Raw genomic sequence first — 21620 nt, 5'->3', positions numbered from 1 at the left:
CAACTAAGGGCTACAACAATACCCTACATTGTTTTTGGATTTTCTTAGACTCCCCCTGATCAATAAGTCAAACATAGGGTTTCCCATATCTGACATAAAAGTTTTGTTAGTCTGTGGATCTTTGGGAAACACTGGGAGCTAGCTCTCTTAGCATCTAAATGTGATATGCGTGCTGGCATTGGAGAAAAGCAATCATAGTCCTACCTATCTGAAAAAAATCTATGAATCACCAGAAGGACTGAGATGGTAATGGATCTCCTGTGATGCATAGGCATTTTTATTTTGAAGGCAACCAAGAGGTGTCTAACTAGACTTGTAGCTCATCTACTCAATAGGAAGGAATTCCTGTCTGGTATTACAGATGTGTGCAACTCCTCATAGCTAAGGAGGTTTGCTGTTTAGATTTCCTAAACAAATATTATTTCTAATTTTATTCTATGAATCTATTCTTATACCGACAGATAAGTACAGTTATCCTCCCTCATCGAGAAATCATCTCTTTGCAACAGATGGAGGTAATACAAGGACCCACACCTGTAAATATGATAAATCTGATTTTCCTTCCTGGCTCCTTAGTTCCAAATAATAAGGACTCTGAGACTAATTATTTACTCTTAAATGCTTAAGCCATAAACTTTGGCTCATTTTCCAACTAGTTCTTAACTTATTTAACCATTTAAACTATTGTATACCTACCATTTGTTATGTCTTCTTCAGTTCTGGCCCACTATTTCCTATTCGTATCCTAATCAAGCTCATCTACCTTCTGGTCTATGTCAGTCTCCTGGTCCATCTCTTGAATCTCTCTTGGATCGTCTGCTTCTCTCTTTTATCTCTTACTATTTCCCAGAATCCTCTCTCTTCCTGACAGTGTCCTATTTTCTATTTTCTACCTCAGCTCATTGGCCATAAAGTTTTTTTATTGACAGGTAATGTTTATTATAATAGATTCTCTCTACATACACCTAGTCAAAATGCAGATAATATGTGACTATGGTGTTCAGAGCCCCAATTAACAGAGGAAGAAAGAGCTGAAAGATTCTTAGAGCCATGGACTGGGATGTCTGCTGCTAGGTGGTGTTTTCTAGATCCTCAACAATTTTGTTGCCTAAGCAAGATCTGCATAATGACAACACCAACAGACATGTCAACATGGATTTTGGAAATTCTAGAAGGCTCTATTCCTAAATGAATAGTTACAGGCAAGCAGTAGTTACTGAGAGTGGAAGGATTAGTTTTCTCCAGAGAAGAACTCCCTGATAGATTGTCTAATCCTAAGTGATAGGCCCTAGCCTCAAAGCATGTACAACACAGTAGTTCATTTACTCAGTAGATTGTGTGTGTAATTAAAGAAGAATTGGGCTTGAGAAGTACATAGAAGGATTGGGATGTGGGAGATGAATCAGGGAAAATGATATACACACAGGACCTATATATGGAATTCTCAAGAAAACTTAAACATTTAAATAAAAAGGAACATTATACTCAAAAATATTCTGCATCAGTGTTAAGGTGTGAAAGGGATGCTTGTTTATAGAAAGTTCTCAGTTCTCAACTCACAATCATGCATCATGATTGGCAATCCACGGCAGCCAGGTATCTGTAAGTGAAAGGGCATAATCTTCAGACATTGAGACACTGAAAACAATATTGCATTTTAACCGAATCGCAATGATCACACCTTGGTCATTAGGTGAAGTTGGTTGTGATTTTCTATATGATATATCACATAGTACCTGTCATGGCACAGACCTTATTTTTTCATTGTATATTTCCTTTTTCTGTTCCATCACAGATTCCTAGTTTCTCAGTAGCCACTCAGGTTTGCTAATATGTAAGTAGAAAAGGCCATACAAACTATGCAAACTATTTCATCATTCATTCCTTACCTGTGTTAAAAGAATGGCCATGTGACATCAGGGGATATAGTTCGGCATTCTAAACTTTTATTCTAGTATTCTGATGAAACAATTTTTTACCTCCCTTTCACAAGATTTTAATTCACCTTGACCTTATTTATGTGTGCCAAAAATTAAGAAACTAATGATTTTCCAACCTATAGAATCTACACTCCTTTTTCCCCAGGAGAAAATTATCATTCGTTATTCTTAAACAATCTCTTGAACTCTGTGTTGAATTTATAACAGTTAGCAAAAAAAGAGAGTAAAACTGCTTTAATGAGATTTACAGGCAAGGCCATGTTTACTGAAAAGGAGGCAACTGGCTTAATATTGCTGATTTAATGAGTGGACGTCAATCTCACTAAAGATGACTCTCTGTGCCCAGCAGTTAATTTTCTTATCAATTATGATTTACTAAATTCTTAAGTTACTTAAATTACTTTAGATAAATAGCGCTGTTAAATAATGAAGAACTGAACTTAAGTCATGATTTGGTATTATGCGGCTAATTCTTATATTTCATTTCTCCCTATTAAAATGTACTTTTTCTAAACTATATTGCAAATTTAGGTAAGCTAAATCCTTTCCAAATGTATTTCCTAAATTTTTCCCAATTTTCTCCCAAATTCAATACATCTTCAGGAAGAGGTTGTTCTAAAACACATAATCATCATCTAGTGACTCTCTGATAAATGCTTCGGAAATAACTACTTTTCACAGTAAGCAAGAGCACCAACATGTAGTTACTGTTAAGAAATATCAGACCAACCAACTGTGCTGTTTTTGATAGTAGTGGACAGAAAATATGTCTCCCTGTGTGATGGATATAATACAGTAAGACATGGAGCACACATTAATTTTTGAGATTTGTTTTAAATTCTTCAATGAAACAGTTGATATGGCAAAAATTACATATATATAATATACTAAAAATATATGTGGATTTATTACTCAGTGAAAGAGCAAAATAATGACAATCTTCAAAGCTCACAACTCTTTATTGCTACTATATGTTGTATCAGTTTCTGTTACATTATCAGTGATCTTAACTCATCAGTTGAGGAAAAGGTTCATTTTGGCTCCCAGTTCTTAAGATTTCAGAGTGTGGTAGGTTGGCCCTAATGGTATAACATTGTAGAAACTTGTGGCAAAGGCTGCTGCACCACATCCTTCATGGAAGGTTATGGGCGGGAAGAGGCTAAGATCTCAGTTGCCTTTGCAAGGGCCCACAGTAAACATCTGCCAATAGAAGGATACTTTGGTTGCCTGGAGTTTGAGAAATCGAAACTAAAGCTGCATCATTTCTGTGTGCAAACATGTTTTTCATCTCTATGGGGTAAAAATCACTGGATAACCTGCTGCCTGCATGGTTACAACATGTATTTTTGAGCATTGTGCAGTGTATAAGCAACAGTCATTCTAGTGGGAGTGCCTCACCTCTCACTGTGCTGTAGTATGGAATTCTGAAGCCTTGCTCAGTCTATCTATGAGTTATGGGCACTTTCCAAATAGGAATGTTAAGTTTATAGAATTTTTTTTATATATTGTGGATACTAGTTCTTTTTAGGAGATAGAATTGGTGAATATTCTCTTACAGAGTGTTAGACGCTCTGTTTATTCCTCCTATGAGGTCTTTAATGGAACAGAGACCTTTATTTATTTGGAGAGATTAGCTATCAGGTTTTTATCTTATGGATTATACTTGTAATGATGGCTAATAACTTCTTCTTACTACAAAGTATGAAGAAGGGATGAATTGTTTGGAAAGACTATCTTCCTTGTGTTACTTTAGCCCCTTTTCTAAAATTAAGTAGATATTAGATATATGTCTACCAGTTTATTTGACATTCTATTTCTTCCAACTATATATTTGTATTTCAATCTATAAAATACTTCCTTGATTATTGACTAAGACTATATAACATACATTATATAAGTAGAATATACTCTTATATAAATTAGTGTTGTAGTTGTGTAGTAAAATGAAAAGCCTTTCCTTTTTAGTTTTTATAAAAAATATTTGTTCACCCTGTCTTTGTAAAGATGTTAATTTATACTGTATGTGATGTGTATGTGTATATAAGTTCAGGATTTTTTCTTGTGAGACAGGGTCTTTCTTACATATCTGAAGATGACCCCCAACTGAAGTGGATTTTCTGGTTTCTTTGGAGACTCAAATGTGTCCTGTAATGTATTTCTGGAAACAATCTTATGAAAGGATGTTTTTGCTAAAGCAGACACATGGGAGGATGTTTTGCTGAGGATAGGCATCTGTTGTTTTTCTGGACACAGCCTGGAAAAAGGGCATGTGATGTTTTTCTAGAGAAGATTCTTGAGAGAACATGTGATGTTTGAAAAGGAGATAAGTATAAACCAATAGACAATGAATGATGCTGTGTGATATTGGTATGTCTTGCCACTCTTGGCTGGTCATTGTTTGTCATGACTTCATAGAGAGAAACACCAAAGCTGGTGCTCTAGCAGCTTCTTGGTGGTTCTGTGGACTTTAACCAATTGGCAGAGCCTCACAGTTTCTTCTGGATCTGCCAAGTGGATCGAGCTGATTTTTGTGAACTGAACTGCTGATATCCTGACAACACAAAGTAGACTTATTCTAAAGAACTATTTCTAAACAGGTCCACTTCTTCTTTTGCTTTATTAGCTTTTCCTTTCCACTACCTCTGGTAGGTGGTGGGCTACAAGGGAGGTTAAAGCATGTAAGAATCCTTATTAAAAGTAGGTTAGGAAAGATCTAAGCCTACACCCAACTACTGAGTCTCCTGATTCTGTGTTCCAAGTGTTAGGGTTAAAGGCATGTTCCACCATACTTTAATTATGGGATAGTAGGCTTTGTTGCATGAGGACAGGCTAAATGAGATATGCCTCCTAACAGATGCTTTTTAATAAAACACATCTTTATAGTTTATTACTATATATTATATAATATATTATTTGTAGTTTGTTATTATTGTATTTTCTAGTTTGTGGATAATTTTTTATCATGACTGGGTATTGAATTTTGTCAAATTATCTTTTCTGTGTCTACTAATATGATCACCCTTCACCTCTTTATTACTGAATAACATTGAATAATTTTCCTTTTTTTCTTCTCATCTTTTATTATAGTCATCATTGGCAGACATAGAATTCTATAAAGTGTGTAGCAGTAAATTAGTTAAACTGCTTTGACTCCCAGTGGGTCACACGTATGCTGCACCGACCCAAGAGCCCTCTGGATTTTCAAATGAAAGATGTCCACGTGCGCGCGCACACACACACACACACACACACACACACACACACACACACACACACACACACACAAACACACTGCCTAATTTTGATATGCCTTGACTAGTTCAATGGTTGGGCACTTATAAACCTTCCAGCAGCTAACAAACACTCCCCTCCAGTATTCCTGCGTTAACATCTTTTAAAATCCATATTTCATCTTTGCTACTTCAGACCCAATCCAGGAAGGGGCCCGTGGGGCCATTTTCCTAGATTCTTCCATGTCAGCAGGCCTTGAAGTTTCATTTTTCTGCCTCCCTATCATGGTGATTCTCTGTCTCTCCCTTCTCCCTTGGTCCCTTGCCCACTCAATTTAAAAGTCCTGCTTTGTTTCCCTGCCCAGCCAGTGGCTGTACAGAAACTGGTTATTGTCAGTCGAATCCAGCTGGGAAGGGACCCTCAGGTCTGGAGGCCCAGCTTTTGGGAGTCAAAATAAGACAAAGCATTAGAACCAATTCCCAACAAAAGTGTTTGTAATTTAAATATCTCTCTTAGAAGAAATGTTTTAGGTTAGATTTTATTTATTTTTTAGTGTTTCTCTTTTATTAAACATAGTTTCTTATCTCATACAATGTATCCTGATTACAGTTTCCCCTCCTTCTACTCCTCCCCGTTATGCCCAAGCCCCACCCCATCCAGATCCGTTCCCTATGTCTCATTAGAAGACAACAACTTTCTCAGAGGTTAACAACAAACTGTAACAAAATAAAGTATGATAATTAAAACAAACAAACAAACAGCACATTGGTATTGGCAGGACAAACCAACAGAAGGAAGAAACACAAGACACAAGAGCCAGAGATCTACTCATTCACATACTCAGGAGTTCCATAAAAATACTAATCTGAAATCTGTAATATAATGTAAGCACGAAAGACCTGGTACAGACCCAGGTGTGTCCTGTGCTTCTGTCTTCACTCTCTGTGATTCATATGAACTTTGCTCAGCTGATTTAGAGGGCCTTGTTCTCCTGGTATCATTCACCTCTCTTGCTTATCCACTCTTTATGTTTCCTCTTCTACAATTTTGTTTTTTTTTGTTTTGTTTTGTTTTTTTTGTTTTTGGTTTTTTTTTGTTTTTTTGGTTCTTTTTTTTTGGAGCTGGGGACCGAACCCTAGGCAAGCGCTCTACCACTGAGCTAAATCCCCAACCCCTACAATTTTGTTTTTTAATACCTAAAGGACATGGAGACATCCTAGTTAGAGAAGTCCAAAAGTCTCTCCTTCTTTCTCTGCATAATTTCTAGCTGTGGATCTCTATTTGTTCCCATATGCTACAGGAGGAAGGCTCTCTGATGATGGTTTGATCTATGAGTATAATAGATTGTCATTATGCATTATTTTATTATAACATTTCCTTTAGTCCAGTAGTATTTGGTATTACCCTAGGTTTCTGGACTAACCGGTCTCTGATTCTTGCTTACTCAAGCAGTGTTTCATGTGGGTTCCATCTCTTGGTGTGGCCCTTAAGTCAAATAAGTTATTGGTAGGTCACTCCTATAAGCTTTGTACCGATATTGACCTAGCATATTTTGCAGATGGGACAGATAGTAGATTGAAGATTTTATGACTGGTTTAGTGTTTATATTTTTCTTTTAGTAGCCTGAACAGTACCTTCCCTTACCAAAGGGAAGGGGTGAAAATGTAGGGGTGAAAATTCTATATAGGTACCAGCTCTATTTTTTCATGTTCAATGAGTTGGGCGGGTATTTTCTTCAACAATGGGGCCTAACTGTCACTTTGTGGGGAGCAACTTAGTCTCTTGACAACAACCTGGATTGCTTGGGGATTTCCATGAGACCCTTTTGGTCAACATTTCTCCTGACTTTCAAATATAAGTCCAGTTTTGCCTGTCAGGGTGTTTATGATCAATGTGCCACATATTTATTTTATCTCTTTATACATTGTGTGACTTTGTTTGAAAATTAATTATGAAGACTTTTGTGCCTGGGATGGACACTGCTTCGTGTGTGTGTGTGTGTGTGTGTGTGTGTGTGTGTTTGTGTGTGTGTGTTTGTGCGCGTGCGCGCATGCACATGTACTGTAGTGTTGCAGTGGTAGGGGGAACGTTTTTCTGGCTTGAGAATAATACTGGCTTTAATGAATTTTACTAAGTTTTTTTTTCCTCATGAATTTTGTGTAGGTTATCTAAAGAGCTTTCTTTAAATATTTGGCAAAGTTATGCCATAAAATCACCTAGTCTTACATATTATAATCCAAGAATCCTAAACTATAAATTTAAGTGGCTTCTTGGGTGTTGAAGAACTGAGTTTTTGCATTTATGGTTAGCTAAGTTTGACAGTTGTTGTTTAAAAGAAAATAGTAGGGGCCGGAGAGATGGCTCAGCGGTTAAGAGCACTGGCTGCTTTTCCAGAGGACCCAGGTTCAGTTCCCAGCACTCCTCACATAACAGCTCATAACTAACTGTAACTCCAGTTTCAGGGGATCTAACATCTTCACACAAACACATCTCTATCTATATCCATATCTATCTATCTATCTATCTATCTATCTATCTATCTATCTATCTATCTATCTATCTATCTATCTATCTATTTATCTATCTATCTATTGATATATGCCGAACACCAATGCACCTAAAATAAAAATAAATTAAAAAAAAAAGAAAATAGTATACTATTTCTTAAAATTTGTTGCATTCATTAAAAGAAATTTTTTATCATAGTCTTTCTATCTGATCCTTTAAATGGTATAGGATTTGTTAGGACATTCTCTATTTCATATCATATGTGTGTGTGTGTGTGTGTGTGTGTGTGTGTGTGTGTGTGTGTGTGTGTGTGCTCACTTCTGTATCTTTGCATTTTTGCTAGTGGCTTTAGATTATATTCTTTTGTTACTAACCAAACACTTCCATTGTTATGTGTTACTTTAGTTTTCTAGTGCATGTATTTTTCTCAGTATCCCTGGCCTCCTTCTCTTTTCCTGGCTTTAGATTGCTCTGCTTTGTTACTCAGGGAGAAGCTAGCATTACTTCCTTCCTGAGGTGGGACTTGGGTTGAAATGTTCAACGTTCTTTAGGTAAGCATTAAGTTGCTTAGGTCTCCCTTCTCAGTGTGAGTTTTTTCCTTTACATTTTATTGTTGTGTTTACCTTTTGCTCTACTCATATGTAGTTTTAAAATATGCCTTTGCAGGTTGCTCATAAAACTATGGGTGATAATTGCTCTGTGGACACATAAAATACAAATATATTTTGACTTCACTAAGGTTACTTTGTTTGTTGACAGAGCAATTATCTTTGCAGGGCTTTATTTTATCTAAAACGTGAGGGGCACAATTCCCAAGTTGTAACTGTGTATTTGTCTTCATCAGCCATTAACTCTATTGGGATTTGTTTCATGCATTTGAAGTGTTGGACTTGGAGATATAAACATGGGATATGCATCCATTGTCACTCTGTCTCTTGATGATTGTATGATGCTCTCTTTTGTTCTTGGCAAACACCTGCTCTGAATTTCAGTTAATTAAGTGACAAAAGTCCTCCTACATTTTATCATTTACACTTTTACATTGTTGAGCGCATTGGCTTCAATCAAGCCATTGTTTTTACTTTAGTTGAATTTCTTATACCCAGGCTAGAATTTGGTTGTGATTTTATTTCCCTTTCTTAACTTCTTCAATTAGCAAATTGACGTTTTGTGATAATTTGCTTTGCTGGTAATTATGAATGCTAAATTTTATATTTGATATTTTCTTATTCTGTTATCATTAAATTTCTCACTTTCATATTTCTTTACTTTTTTAACCATGAGTTGTAACTTGAGAAAATTTCAGTTTGACACATCTTTAAGTGTATTGCTTCTAAGTAGATTTGAGAGATTTTTGATATTACACTATTCATATTTATAATATCACAGTCTTTAATCACTCACAGTGAAATAGTATAACATATAAATGTATATATACAAGTATGTGCTAGGGTTATAGAACTTATACAGCATTTTATATATTCCATGACACAACGCACACTTTATTAATGATTTTAATTCAGCTATAAATTTGAATTAAGATATGGGCATTTTTTTTGTTGTTGTGTTGCATTTTGTTTTACTTCTGTAATGAGATCCGCTGACCCACTATGGAATGTAAGTTCATAAAATTGTGATTGATAGTGAAAGCATACGCCCTAATGAAGCCCAGTGACTTCAGAATGTCCATCCTAAGTCTATAGAAGTTCATTAAGTATATGGAGTTTAATACTGGGCAAGTGTTAGTGTGCATAGCTACCTAATCTAATAGTGTGAGGTTTTTAATTTGTGAGTTCGTTATAATAAAGTGGGCCTCATACTAAATTTGTTCTTTCAAGACAATCAGTAGCTTTTGCTCTTTGTTCTTCCCTGATTTTTCTCTCTTCCCTGTCCCTTCTCTTCCCATGCTCATGGGCAACTTTCCTCTCCTCTCCTCCTCTTCTCTCATTAAACCTCTCCACATGGAATAAAAAAGAAAAGACAATCAGTAATTGTTTAACCTTCAAGTCTATTTGAGTATTTTACCATTTGACCAATCTTTGTGGATGTCAGGTATATTTGTGATGACCCTAGGTTTAATGAGCTCATTTTATTATTTAGTGAGCATTGTGTGTGTTATGGAGAATAGCAATGATTCTTTCAAGTCTTCCCTTTCTGCAAACAACCACTTTAGTCAGTATGCAGGCTGTGCTCATTTTTATGAGTCACATGTGGAGTCTATAGTATTTAGTTTCCAAAGTGAATCCTTAGACTACTGTTCCTTGTCTCTTTCGCTCTTAGAACCCTGTGTAAACTGAGTTCTAATTTCTTTGGATGGGGATTTGGAACAATCTGGTTCCTGATCACTAGAACTGGGAGAATAGGGCTGGAAGGCATCTTATGTGCTTATGCTTGGATCACTGGAAATTGCAGCGGTCATGTCTGATGCTGCCTTTGTTGTTAACTGGAACCTCTCCTGTGCTGTCTTCTCAGCAGATAAATTCTACAGCTGAGAGGCTATCTCAGTGAAGAAGCTGCAACAGCAAAGCAGGTTACCGCTGTTCCATACAAATACTTGAAAGGGTCACAAATGCTGGCAAGATCTTGATGGTGGTGGGGACACTCTGTCAGAAATTGTTCAAGTTTCAGACAGAGCAACCTCTAATATCACTGCTATGACATATCAAGGGGACTGTGCTTCACCAGGAGAGTAAGTAGGATCACCCTGACTTCATCATGGTTAATATCACACTGTCACTGTTGGAGATCAGAACATTGAGTTGAGTGACTTGGAGGAACACATGCATTGTCCTTGTTGTGGGTAGTTTGCAGGGCTGCCACACAGTAGGTCAGTTGGTCTTCCTGTGACACTTTTGTTACACTGACCATTTTCAGTTCTCTGGCTAAAGAAAATAGGCTTTCAGTTCAAATTGTTTGTTTGATTTGTATTGCTTATCCTAAGGAGTTGGTGGTTATAGGATGACTTTGAACTCAGAGATTTGCATGCCTCTGTCTTCTGAGTGATGAGATTAAAGGTTCTTTCTGTTGAGATCAAAGGTGCAAGTCACCATTCCTGGACCTAAGATTTTCTTTAATCCTTTTTCACAAGATGGAAGCTTAGCTGGATGAGATCTTGCCCGAAGTTCACCACTATCTTAATTCTATCTACTTGAACACAGGATTTAGATTTCATTGCTGTGAAGAGACACCATAACCAAGGCAACTATTATTAGAGAAAACATTTAATTGTGACTGGCTTATAGTTTCAGAGGTTTATTCTATTATCATCATCATGCTAAGCATGGCAGCATCCAAGCAGATATGGTGCTGGAGAAGGAGTCAAAAGTTCTACATCCTGATCTTTAGGCAGCAGAAGGAGACTATGTGCCACACTGGGTGTCACTTAAACATTTAAAACCTCAAAACTACACCTCTACAGTGACACATATCCTTGAACAAGGCCATACCTACTCCAACAAGGCTACACCCTCTAAGAGTTCTACTCCAATTGGCTAAGTATTCAAAAACACGAGTCTATGGGGCCATACCTATTCAAACAATCACAAATAGCATCATTATACTCTACAATATACAATTTCTGCTAACATATAGCTCCTATGGCCCCCTGATATTTTTGTCTCTTGGTGACCTGGACCAGAAGGTCATTCTCAGTGAAAGAGTTGTGAAAGAAAGTACCAGGAGATCATAAGTGAAAGAGGATATAAGGTAGAAAGTATAAGAAAGTTTGGGATGGGAATGTCTTACATAGCTATGTCTTGTGCCAAGTAAGCTTATTAAGAAGTCAGCATCTTACATACTATGTACAGGGGATAAATGAGGCTGAATCATCAGAAATCATCATACAATGAGGACTAAGTTATCAGGTAGTTAACCAGACAATGCTGAACAAAGGGTACACAGCATATCTCAAGGTCATTACAGACCAAGCACAGAATGACCTCTGTCATTCTGTCACTAATAACCATAGCCCCATAACCATATGGCAGAAAGAATTGTTTTCTCAGGATCTGAAGCCATAGTTCACCCAAGGCCCTAGATACAGGTCATTACTGGTTCTGTTGGATCCTGGTATTGCGAAGGAGCTATTTTCCTTCTCCATATATCTGGGCCCCAAGGAAAGACTTAGTCAGTTAATCCAGCCCTCACTGCCCTGTTCCTGAACCTGTGCTGTCTACCCAGTGCAGTATGCATACTTATATGAGTTCCAAGATGTTATGTTTTATAAAAATGTTAAAGCTTGGAGGAAATATTTATTATTATTTACTTCCTTCCTTATCTATTTATTTACTGTTTTATCATCTGTAACAGGGTGGTATGATCTTGGACAAAAGGAAAGCTTTTTGTAATTCTTCTGATAGCCATTGTGTAAGAGCTTATTTCTTCCTTTTGTAATGTTGAAGTCCAGATCATTTTTTAAAAATAGTAGCAGTCTATTCAAAGAAAGCACTGACTTAGGAAGCTCTTTTTTTTAAATTTATTTATTTTTACACTCCAGATTTTTTTCCCCTCCCAGTCCAGCACCTCCCGACTGTTCCACATCCCATCCTACTCTTCTACCCTAGTCTCCACAAGGATGTCTCCAACCCTCTCACTGAACCAGAACTCTAAACTTCCTGGGGCCTCCAGTCTCTTGTGGATTAGGTGCATCTTCTTTGACTGAACCCAGACCCAAGAGTCCTCTGCTGTATATGTGTTGGAGGCCTTATTTCAGCTGCTGTAGGCTGCCTGGTTGGTGATCCAGTGTCTGAGAATCTTGGAGGTCCAGGTTAATTGAGACTGCTAGTCCTTCTACAGGGTTGCCTTCCTCCTCAGCTTACTCCAGCTTTTATTGTTCATAAAATTAGAGGAAAATTAGGTTTAAAATACACTAAGATTTACTTACCATGTTAGTTAGACCTCTCTAAAAGAATGGAACTGATAGAATGTGTATATGTTTATTAGATTACTCACTAGGCCACAGGATATAGTTCTCTTAATCCACAATGGCTACATCTTGGCAGAAAGGAAAAGGATGCAGTAGTTGTTTAGGCCACAAGACTAGATGTTCTAGCAGTTCCAATCTGCTGAAGGAGTTCCTGAGAATTCTTAGTGAGCTTCTTGTATTCAGCATTTGTTAAGATATCAGTAAAGTAGGTTCTAACAACAGAGAAGGAATGCCTCAGCAACAGGACAGAAGACCTTGCCAGTGAGAGTTAACATAAGGAGGCAAAAAGCAGATTATTTCTTCTTTCATGCCTTTTTATATAACCTGGCACCAGAAGGTGTCAATCAGAACATTGAAGATAAGTCCTCCCACCTCAACTGATTTAAAAAAAAACCCCACCAACCAAAACAAAACAACAAAAACCCAAAAACAGAGACCAAAAGAAGAAAAAAAACCACTCCCTAAAACAAAAACAACAAAGTGACCAAGATAAGTTATCACACTCACTATTGAAATAATATTGATTTCACTTCATTTCTAAAGCCAATGAGGAGACAATGTGTTAATCTAGTAGTATTTCGATCAATGTTTTCTTTAGTTATTAACACAGCATGAAGAGGAATCCTTTTTTAAATTCTCATATAGATGACTATGAGTCCAAACTACATTCCATTTCATTAACTTCCATTTTTATGATACAGTGAATGATGATAATGATGACAATGATGATAATAATAAAACTTGCCTTTTAAAAGAAAAGAAATAACCCTAAGGTACGTAGCACATATGTATCACACTGACAGATACGCTGTATGACAGAAGTTAGGAATGTGGATGCAGAATGGCACGTGAGCTGGGAGTGGAATACACTTGTAGTCCAAGGACTTGGAAGGCTCAAAAGGAGGTTTCCAGACATTCAGCCTGGACTACACAGCGATACTTTGTCTCAAAGAAAATGTCACACACATACTCTTAAACTACACATTACATTTCTGTAACAGTTCTATTATATATACATCTTTCTGCCTGCATGTGTGCCTACAAGCCAGAAGATGGCACCAGATCTCATTACAGATGGTTGTGAGCCACCATGTGGTTGCTGGGAATTGAACTCAGGACCTCTGGAAGAGCAGGCAGTGCTCTTAACCTCTTAGCCATCTCTCCATCTCTCTGAAACAGTTCCTATGTGGGGATAAATTTCTCACTCTAATTAAATAGAAACTTTTCTGTCTCTTCATTTCACTTAAGATCTTTGACATCTCAAGAAAAACATACAAAGACCTGGGAAAATGGAATTCAGGAGACGTAGAACTGTGAAGGATAGAGGCTTCTTTCATTTATGGTACTTATATAAAAATCATAACCTGGTTGGAAAGAAACTGATATCTCCTAGCTATTGTTTACTAACAGATTGACTAATCTAATTACTTGCCTCTAAAAAAGATTTATTTATTTTTATTTTATGTGTATGCATTTTTGCCTTCATGTAAGTTATGAGTTGTTTTGCTGGGCTTGGGTGTAGAACCCATATTTTCCAGAATAGCAGTCAAAGTTTTTTTTAAAAAAATATTTACTTTTTTATATTGTAATATAATTACATTATTTCCCCCTTGTCTTTTCTCCTCCAAAATCACCTTTTGTCCTTCTTCTCTTTCAAATTCATGGTCTCTGTTTTTTATTAATTCTCGTTATACACACACACACACATACACACACACTCCTAATACATAAATACAATCAGCTCACCAGATCAGCGTATACACACACACACACACACACACACACACACACACACACACACACACACACACACAAGAATCCAATTCTCTTAACCACTGAGTCAGTTATTTAGCCCCAGTTTTTATTTACTTTCATTCTGGTAGTCAGATCCTTTGCTTTGCTTTGTTTTTTTCTTGAAAACATGGTTTCTTTGTTTGATTTTCTATGAACTCTACCGTGTTACATGTAAGGCTTTCAAGAACTCTCTACAGTTGTTTAAAATAGAACAAAAGTGGGAATCACAAAATTGAGTGTTAATGTATAAGATATGGGACAATGTTGAACTGGAGCTGATAAATATGTCAATAAGAGACAAGGGCTGAGGAATTCATTCACTGAGTTTTCTTTTCTTGCTTTGGACTTCAGATCTGGCAGCGAGTGCTCCTACTGCTGTAAGAACAAGCGGTCACCCTGGGTTCCTGAAGCCAAGGTAAGTCCTTTTTCATCTGTGCCTGTGGGAACCAGGCATGGGCAGAGAATGGGGTTCTGAAGGTGGAATGCAGACATTTCCTCTTTAAATTGGAGAGCTATAATGTGCCCTTTCCCTGAAATAAACCTCGTTGAATTCAGGTAAAACAAAACAAGGAAATAAATTGGTTTTGATCTAATTGTTACTTCTTATAAATATGTCTAAAGAAGCATTTTATTTTGGTAAAGAAGTAACTCCGATTACATAATTTATATCTTTTAAAACAAAGGAATAAAAGATGGTTTAAAAGATTCTGGAGCTATTTTGAGCGACCATGACTCAGGAAAACAGATTTATGTTACTGAGAATCCCATGTTCCAATGTGGAAGCAGTCTCATCATCTTTTTATCATTTTCCAGAACAAAGAAAGTCATAGGCAAGTTTATGATGCATTTGTAGATACATCAGAGAGATGGGTACAAGATGGGAGAAGCTTTTCCTCAGCTCCGTGGTACTATCTGATGACATTCTTAGCTTTCATACTGGTGGACACTAGTAGTTTGCTAAGTTAATAGGTTCTAAAAGTTAGTGTATTACTATACACAAGGTGTATTACATGGGACATAGAATACTAAACCCAAAATTAATAATCAAGAATACATTTTGTTCTAATGAAGTGAAAATTACCCAAATTTACATAATTTTAACAAGATTGACTAAGTAGTGACTATGTAGTTCCACTTCTATCTGTCGCCATTTGTTTAGATGAACTATCTTACTTATATTTAAGAAATTAGAAATGGGACTTTGAAAAGTCACTGCAGTACTGTCCCCTTTTTATTACTAAAATACTAATATTACTTAATTTTTACAATAGTTAATTGTATTGTAAAATATTTTAGATACTAGTTAGATCATTAGATCAAGAAACACCAGTACTTAAGGTGTAAGTCATTATGAATACTATTGTTATTAGACATTGATGTGTGTTGGATAACTTGAATACAAAGAATTAACCAAAAACTTTAGATATATAAAACTAGTTCTTTTTTGTTTGTTTTATTCAAATTATATTGAATAATGAGAGCGAGAAATAGAGAGAGAAAGAGGGAGAGAGAGAGGGAGAGGGAGAGAGAGAGGGAGGGAGGGAGAGAGAGAGAGAGAGAGAGAGAGGGAGGGAGGGAGAGAGAGAATTTAAAAAAAACTATGAAAGAACTTGAAACTTTTAAACAGGGTTTAGGGTAAGCAACCTACTGTAACAAGAAGGCGTGATCAGAGAATAGGATGTGATTTCTCTATTTGTAATTTCATTGAATATAAGATTAGTATCATTCCATCACTTAGAAATAAAGGAGGTTAAATATTAAAAACCATACATAATACTAAAAGTCTAATCACAAAAGTATTTAAGAGACAAAAATATGAGAAACATAGTTGTTTGGGGTACTTAACATCAGTAGTGCTGAAGATGTGTATCATCAAGAGTTTTCCAAGTCCACATGAAAGCTCTCTCAGATGACTTGAGAAAGTTCACTGCCTACTAGGAGTGTAGTAGATATACCTGGATGTAGTCCTGCTTTTTAGATCATAATGCAATCTTTGATGTCTTTTTATTTCTTTTAGTTGTTGGAAAATATCTGGCTTTTTTTCTTTGACAAAAACTCTAAGTTTTAACTTTAATTATCATAGTTTTACAACACTATATATTCTTTGTGATGGGAAAACATTTAATTAAATGTCCACTTAGAAAAAGGAAACAAAAAGATCAATATTTAAGAAATATTGTAGAAATTCTAGCATTATATCTCAGGGTATTGAATTAGTCTATAAAATTTTATAACTTTTATATTAGTTACTTTAACATTTAATTTATTAAATAACCATTTCCAAAATGCTTTAACTTTAGCATTATTATTGTTATAAATTTTAGAAAACTATTTCAATGAGATAGTTTTATGAGCTGAGCACACTTCTGCTGTGCCAGTCGGCTTTTACTCTGCTTTATAACATTTGATTATGTGGGAAAAATGATAGGTTTTGACAAAAGAAATGCTATTATATAGTATGCAGTATTTTTGTTATAGCATATATTTGTGACACACTAATTTTGTGAATAGAAGATGTTATTCTTCTCTTGCTCTGTAGGTTTTAGTGAGGATCATGTCATGGTGTCCCGTAGTGCCTGCAGCAAATGTAAGAGTGGGCAATCATACCTTTAGTTGAAAACTAGAGAGAGACTACAGTCATGACAGAGCTGGCTCTCCTCAACCTGTGGTCACGACACTCCTCTTGCCTAGTGTATGAGAAGACATTTTCACCTCTGTGGGTACTTAAGGCTGATCCTTCAAATCCAAACATTTTGGGAATAATGTTTGTAAGGCTAAGCTATTACCATGTCTTCCCTTTCAGATATGCCCTCAATTTCTTTAGAATTTTTTCTAGTTATTCATATACCTTATGGTATACCTTATGGTGATGAACTGGAGTTGTTGGCTCAATTGTTTGTACAAATAGCATGTTAGATAGTTACTCATTTTCTGTTGCCATGTGACTATTAGAACTATAGCAGCTCCTGGGAGACATGCAGGCACTTGAGAGGAGCTAACTGATTCAAGATCTCAAGAAGTTATAGTCATAGTTAGCTGGATATTAACGGCAATTCTTTTAAATTCTTGTGAGTAGCTGTTAGCAAGATTTGTTTCTCAGTAGATCTGATCTATAGACCACATTTATTTGCCAAATAGGCTGATATATAACTCCAATAAATCTCCTCTCTGTGGGGTGTCATGTGACAGAGTAATTGATGGAAGAAAGAGGAAAAGTACTCTGGGTAGAAGAAGTGGCCTTTTCTTTCTTAATCTATAAAGTGCCATAGCATTGTGTTTTATTCTATTTGACATTCTATTTTAACTTATTGGTGCTATCTCAACAAAGGGACATAGAACATGTAATTTATAGTGAAGAAAAATTTACTAAAAAGTGTGCAAGACCAGGTGACATGTAAGAGTTCTGCACTGTGCATATAATCTGATGGGGTGAGAAGGTCCTTCTGTGCTGCACCTGCTCATAAATACTAGCAACAATCCATTCATGTTAATGCTGCTGCAGTGTCAATTAGGTATCAATTATATTTGAATGTACTGACATTCAAATCTGTCATTTTTTAATGAACTCTGGTTGAATGAGGAAGATGAAAGTCAGAAGATGAGGCGATCTTTGAAGGTGGTCTTGAGAGATGCTCACTGAACTGAGCTAAATTGTGCTCTTCTCTAAACCTCTAATATAGATCAAATTTCTAGTTAAATATTGATTCCAAAAAAAGGTAGAAACCTTCTGATATTTTGGTTTCACTTGTCAAGAAATTTGTGACACTTTTAACTTCTGATAACTACTAGCAAAACTTATTGTGAGAGTCATTGGATCTAACATAGAATTTTCTTTTAGATTAAAGACAGTGACTTCTCAGAATTGAATGAAATGACCAGGGACTGCGAGACCTAAACTGTTTTAGAGTTAGACTTCATGTATTGGTTTTCCTAAGAGTCAATATAACTATGAACTGACACACAATATAAATACACAGGCCAACTTTCCTTCTGGCCTTATGCATTTGCATGGTTCTCTCTGTAGGGTATTGTGGTTATTTTCCAAAGCAGGAATGCTGACAGTTAGAGCAGATCTACTCCTACCAGTCTCACATCTCTGGGATTCCTGGGGTCTGAGTTCACTCAACCTTACCAGTTCTTATATCTGTCTGGTAACATGGTCCCACATGCCCTACACTGTGTCACCATTGTCCTAGCATAATTTGTAGGCAGGAAAGATTCTGGATCAAAGGTTTTGTGGCTGGGTGGTGTTTATCTTTCTCTTATGGTAGTCTGAAGAGTACTTTCTCCCACCAAAGACACCAGGAGATGGAGATGGAGGTTCTATGTAGGCACCAGCTCTCCCTCTCCATGTTCATTGAGTTGTGTGGGCATTATGTTAAGCAATGGGGCCTTGCTGTCCATTTGCAGATAGGAACCCATTATCTTGGTTACTACTCAGATTGTTTAGGGATTTTAATGGCACTCCTTTGGCCAACAACTCTACTGGTTGTCACTCACTCCCTGTACAGGAAGCTCTGTTTAGTGATGGATGTCCAGTTGGAACTTTGTTTCCCTCATTACTTGGAGGCTTCATTCATATTGCCTTCATATTTTAGGGTATTTCCACTGCACTAGGTCTTCATATCACCTCTTACATGTCTCTTAACTCTAGCCGTCTCTCCCCACACCCGTTCCCTCAACCTCATGTCGTCTCTTCCTCCCCATCCGAACCTCCCATTCTTCTTGTCATCCCCTCAACACACATCCCAAGTCCATCCATAACCAGTTATATCCTGTTTTCTTCTTCTAGGGAGATCCATGTGTTCCTCTTAACCTCTTCTTCTAAACCTGACCTTTCTAAAACTATGAGTTATGGTTAGTTTATCATTTATTTTATACCTAATAACCATAGATAATTGAATACATACCATATTTATCTTTCTGGGTCTGGGTAACATCTCTCAGAATGATTTTTTCCAGTTCTATCCATTTGCTTGCAAATTTCATAATGTCATTTTTTAAGAACTGAGTAGCACTACATTGTGTGATGTATCACAATTTATCCATTCTTCTGTTGATGGACATCTAGGTTGTTTCCTGTTTCTGGACATTATAAAACAAAGCAACAATGAATATAGTCAAACAAGTGTTCTTATGGTAGGATGACATGTCCTTTGGGTATATGGACAAGAGTGGTATAGTTGAAACTTGAGGTAGATCAATTCCTAATTTTCTAAAGAACCCCAATATTGACTTCCATGGTAGCTGTACACGTTTGAACTCTCACTAGCAATGGAGGAGTGTTCTTGTATCACATCCCCATCAGCATGTGCACTCACTTTTGTTATTGATGTTAGCCGTTCTGATAAGTGTAAAATGGAATCTGAAAGTCATTTTGATTTATATTTCCTTAAGGCTAAGAATGTTGAACACTGCTTTAAGTGTTCGTCAACCATTTGAGTTTCCTCTATTGACGGTTTTCTGTTTATATCTGCACCCTATTTTTTAACTGGATTATTTTGTTTTTTAATATCAAATTTATTGACTTGTTTATGTATTTTTTATATTAGTCCTGTATTTCATATGGACCTGGGATTGAGTCTAAAGCAATTGAGACTAGAGAAGCAGAAGGGGGTGGGGTAAATACCCAGTCAGCCCATTTGTTTCTCTAGAAGGACTGGCCTTTGGGTTAATATTGCTGGAGTTGCAGGCTAGGATAAAGCAAGGAGGAAGGGAGGTGAGGAAGGGACAATCAGTGGGCTCTATAGGAGCCGGTGACAGGGCACGGGGAAGGAAAGACTTCAGCACATAAGGGGTTGTGTCTGGAGGAACAGAGGGAGAGGTAGAGATCTGTAGTTCACCTAGTTTACTGTCAGAAGTCAAAGATAAGTTTTTATAATGTAACTAGCAGGATGGACATAGGCACTTCTAATGACTACATATATGGGAACACCTCTAGCATTGACACAAGAAGCTGGTATCTGACTGACAATAGGTTCTCAGTCTCCTATAACTCTTGACAAACATGCTTAGGTGAGCTCAATGTCTGGGGTTGGGTGCTAGAATCTAACAGGATAATTTTAAGTGAAAGTTATCTAAAACACAGAAAACCCATAGTACCATAGAAACCTAATAGTTATAAACATAGGTAAAGTACATTAATAGTGTTTGTTTAACTTAATTAAGTTGAAACCAAATTTAAGTTGATTATTAATATTTAAGTTATTATAGCTAGTACCTTGAGGTATGTTTTTGTGTGTTTGCTGATGTTAGAAAACATGTATACCTTTCTGTTAGTGTTGACCACACCGACACAAATATGTAATGTTGAAAGAATTTGCATGTCACTTTGTGCAGGGGTTATGCTAACTTTCTCTATATTACCTAATTTTAATATATATGCTTGCAAAGTAAGCATTCAATTACAACTTTTAAAAATATCTGAACTTCCTGTATGGGCCATACCTTCCTTTAGGATATATGGACCATGAGAACATAGGATCAGAATTCTGTTCCACATGGAGAGTCCCTTGCTTTGAAGGAAACAGCTGCATCTCCAGTGCCTAAACAATGACTTGTTATCCCACAGTCACTGAGTCAGAGAAATGAGCACAAATCATTCCTTACTCAGTGTCTCTTGAGTCACCCGGGCTGCCTTGTCCCCCAGAGCTTCTGCTCTTTCTCAAAGCTTATTTAAATTGGCAACTGAATGCAGCTCTTTACTTTCATAAGGACAAGGCCCATTTTTCTTGTGTGACAGGAAAGATTTCTCTGAGTTTCCAGTTCCCAGCGTTTATAAATTTTGGGTGTGTAGTCAAGTCTAGAACATCTGCTTATCTCCCAAGTCAGTAGTAGAACATGTATCCTCCTACTGCTGGAGGACTACCTGACTGCCCAGGATTATGTCCTATAAAGTAGTAGTTGCAAAATTAAATATAATTCTGACTTTACCATTTTGTTCCAAGTAATGTGTATTTTTCTACTCCTCTGCATAAACCTGGTTCATATTCCATATAAAAATGGAGATAGCTGGGTCTTGAGATAGATATCCCCAATTTTCTAAGAAACTAACCTATTGATTTCAAAGGTGGCCGTATTAGTTTTCACTCCCACCAGGAAAGGAGTGTTCCTCCTTGCTTCACACCCTCACCAGCATGAGTTGTCACTTGTGTTTCTGATCTTATTCTGGTATTCTGATAGGTGTTAAATGGAATCCTAGTGATTTTGACTTGCCTTTCTCT

At 36.7% G+C, this 21620-nt stretch overlaps 1 non-coding gene across 1 annotated transcript; it reads right to left on the bottom strand.

Annotated features, from left to right (window-relative positions):
• Positions 1–20692: 20692 nt before the first annotated feature.
• LOC116890398 lies at positions 20693–20797 on the bottom strand. Its single transcript, XR_004386601.1, has one exon. It is a non-coding gene; the product is annotated as a U6 spliceosomal RNA (small nuclear RNA).
• Between the last annotated feature and the right edge of the window lie 823 nt (positions 20798–21620).

This window comes from Rattus rattus, chromosome 1 (genome assembly GCF_011064425.1).
Source record: "Rattus rattus isolate New Zealand chromosome 1, Rrattus_CSIRO_v1, whole genome shotgun sequence".
Classification (NCBI taxonomy): domain Eukaryota; kingdom Metazoa; phylum Chordata; class Mammalia; order Rodentia; family Muridae; genus Rattus; species Rattus rattus.
The sequence above is the reverse complement of the archived record's forward strand: the minus strand, read 5'-3'. Positions and strand labels throughout refer to the sequence as shown.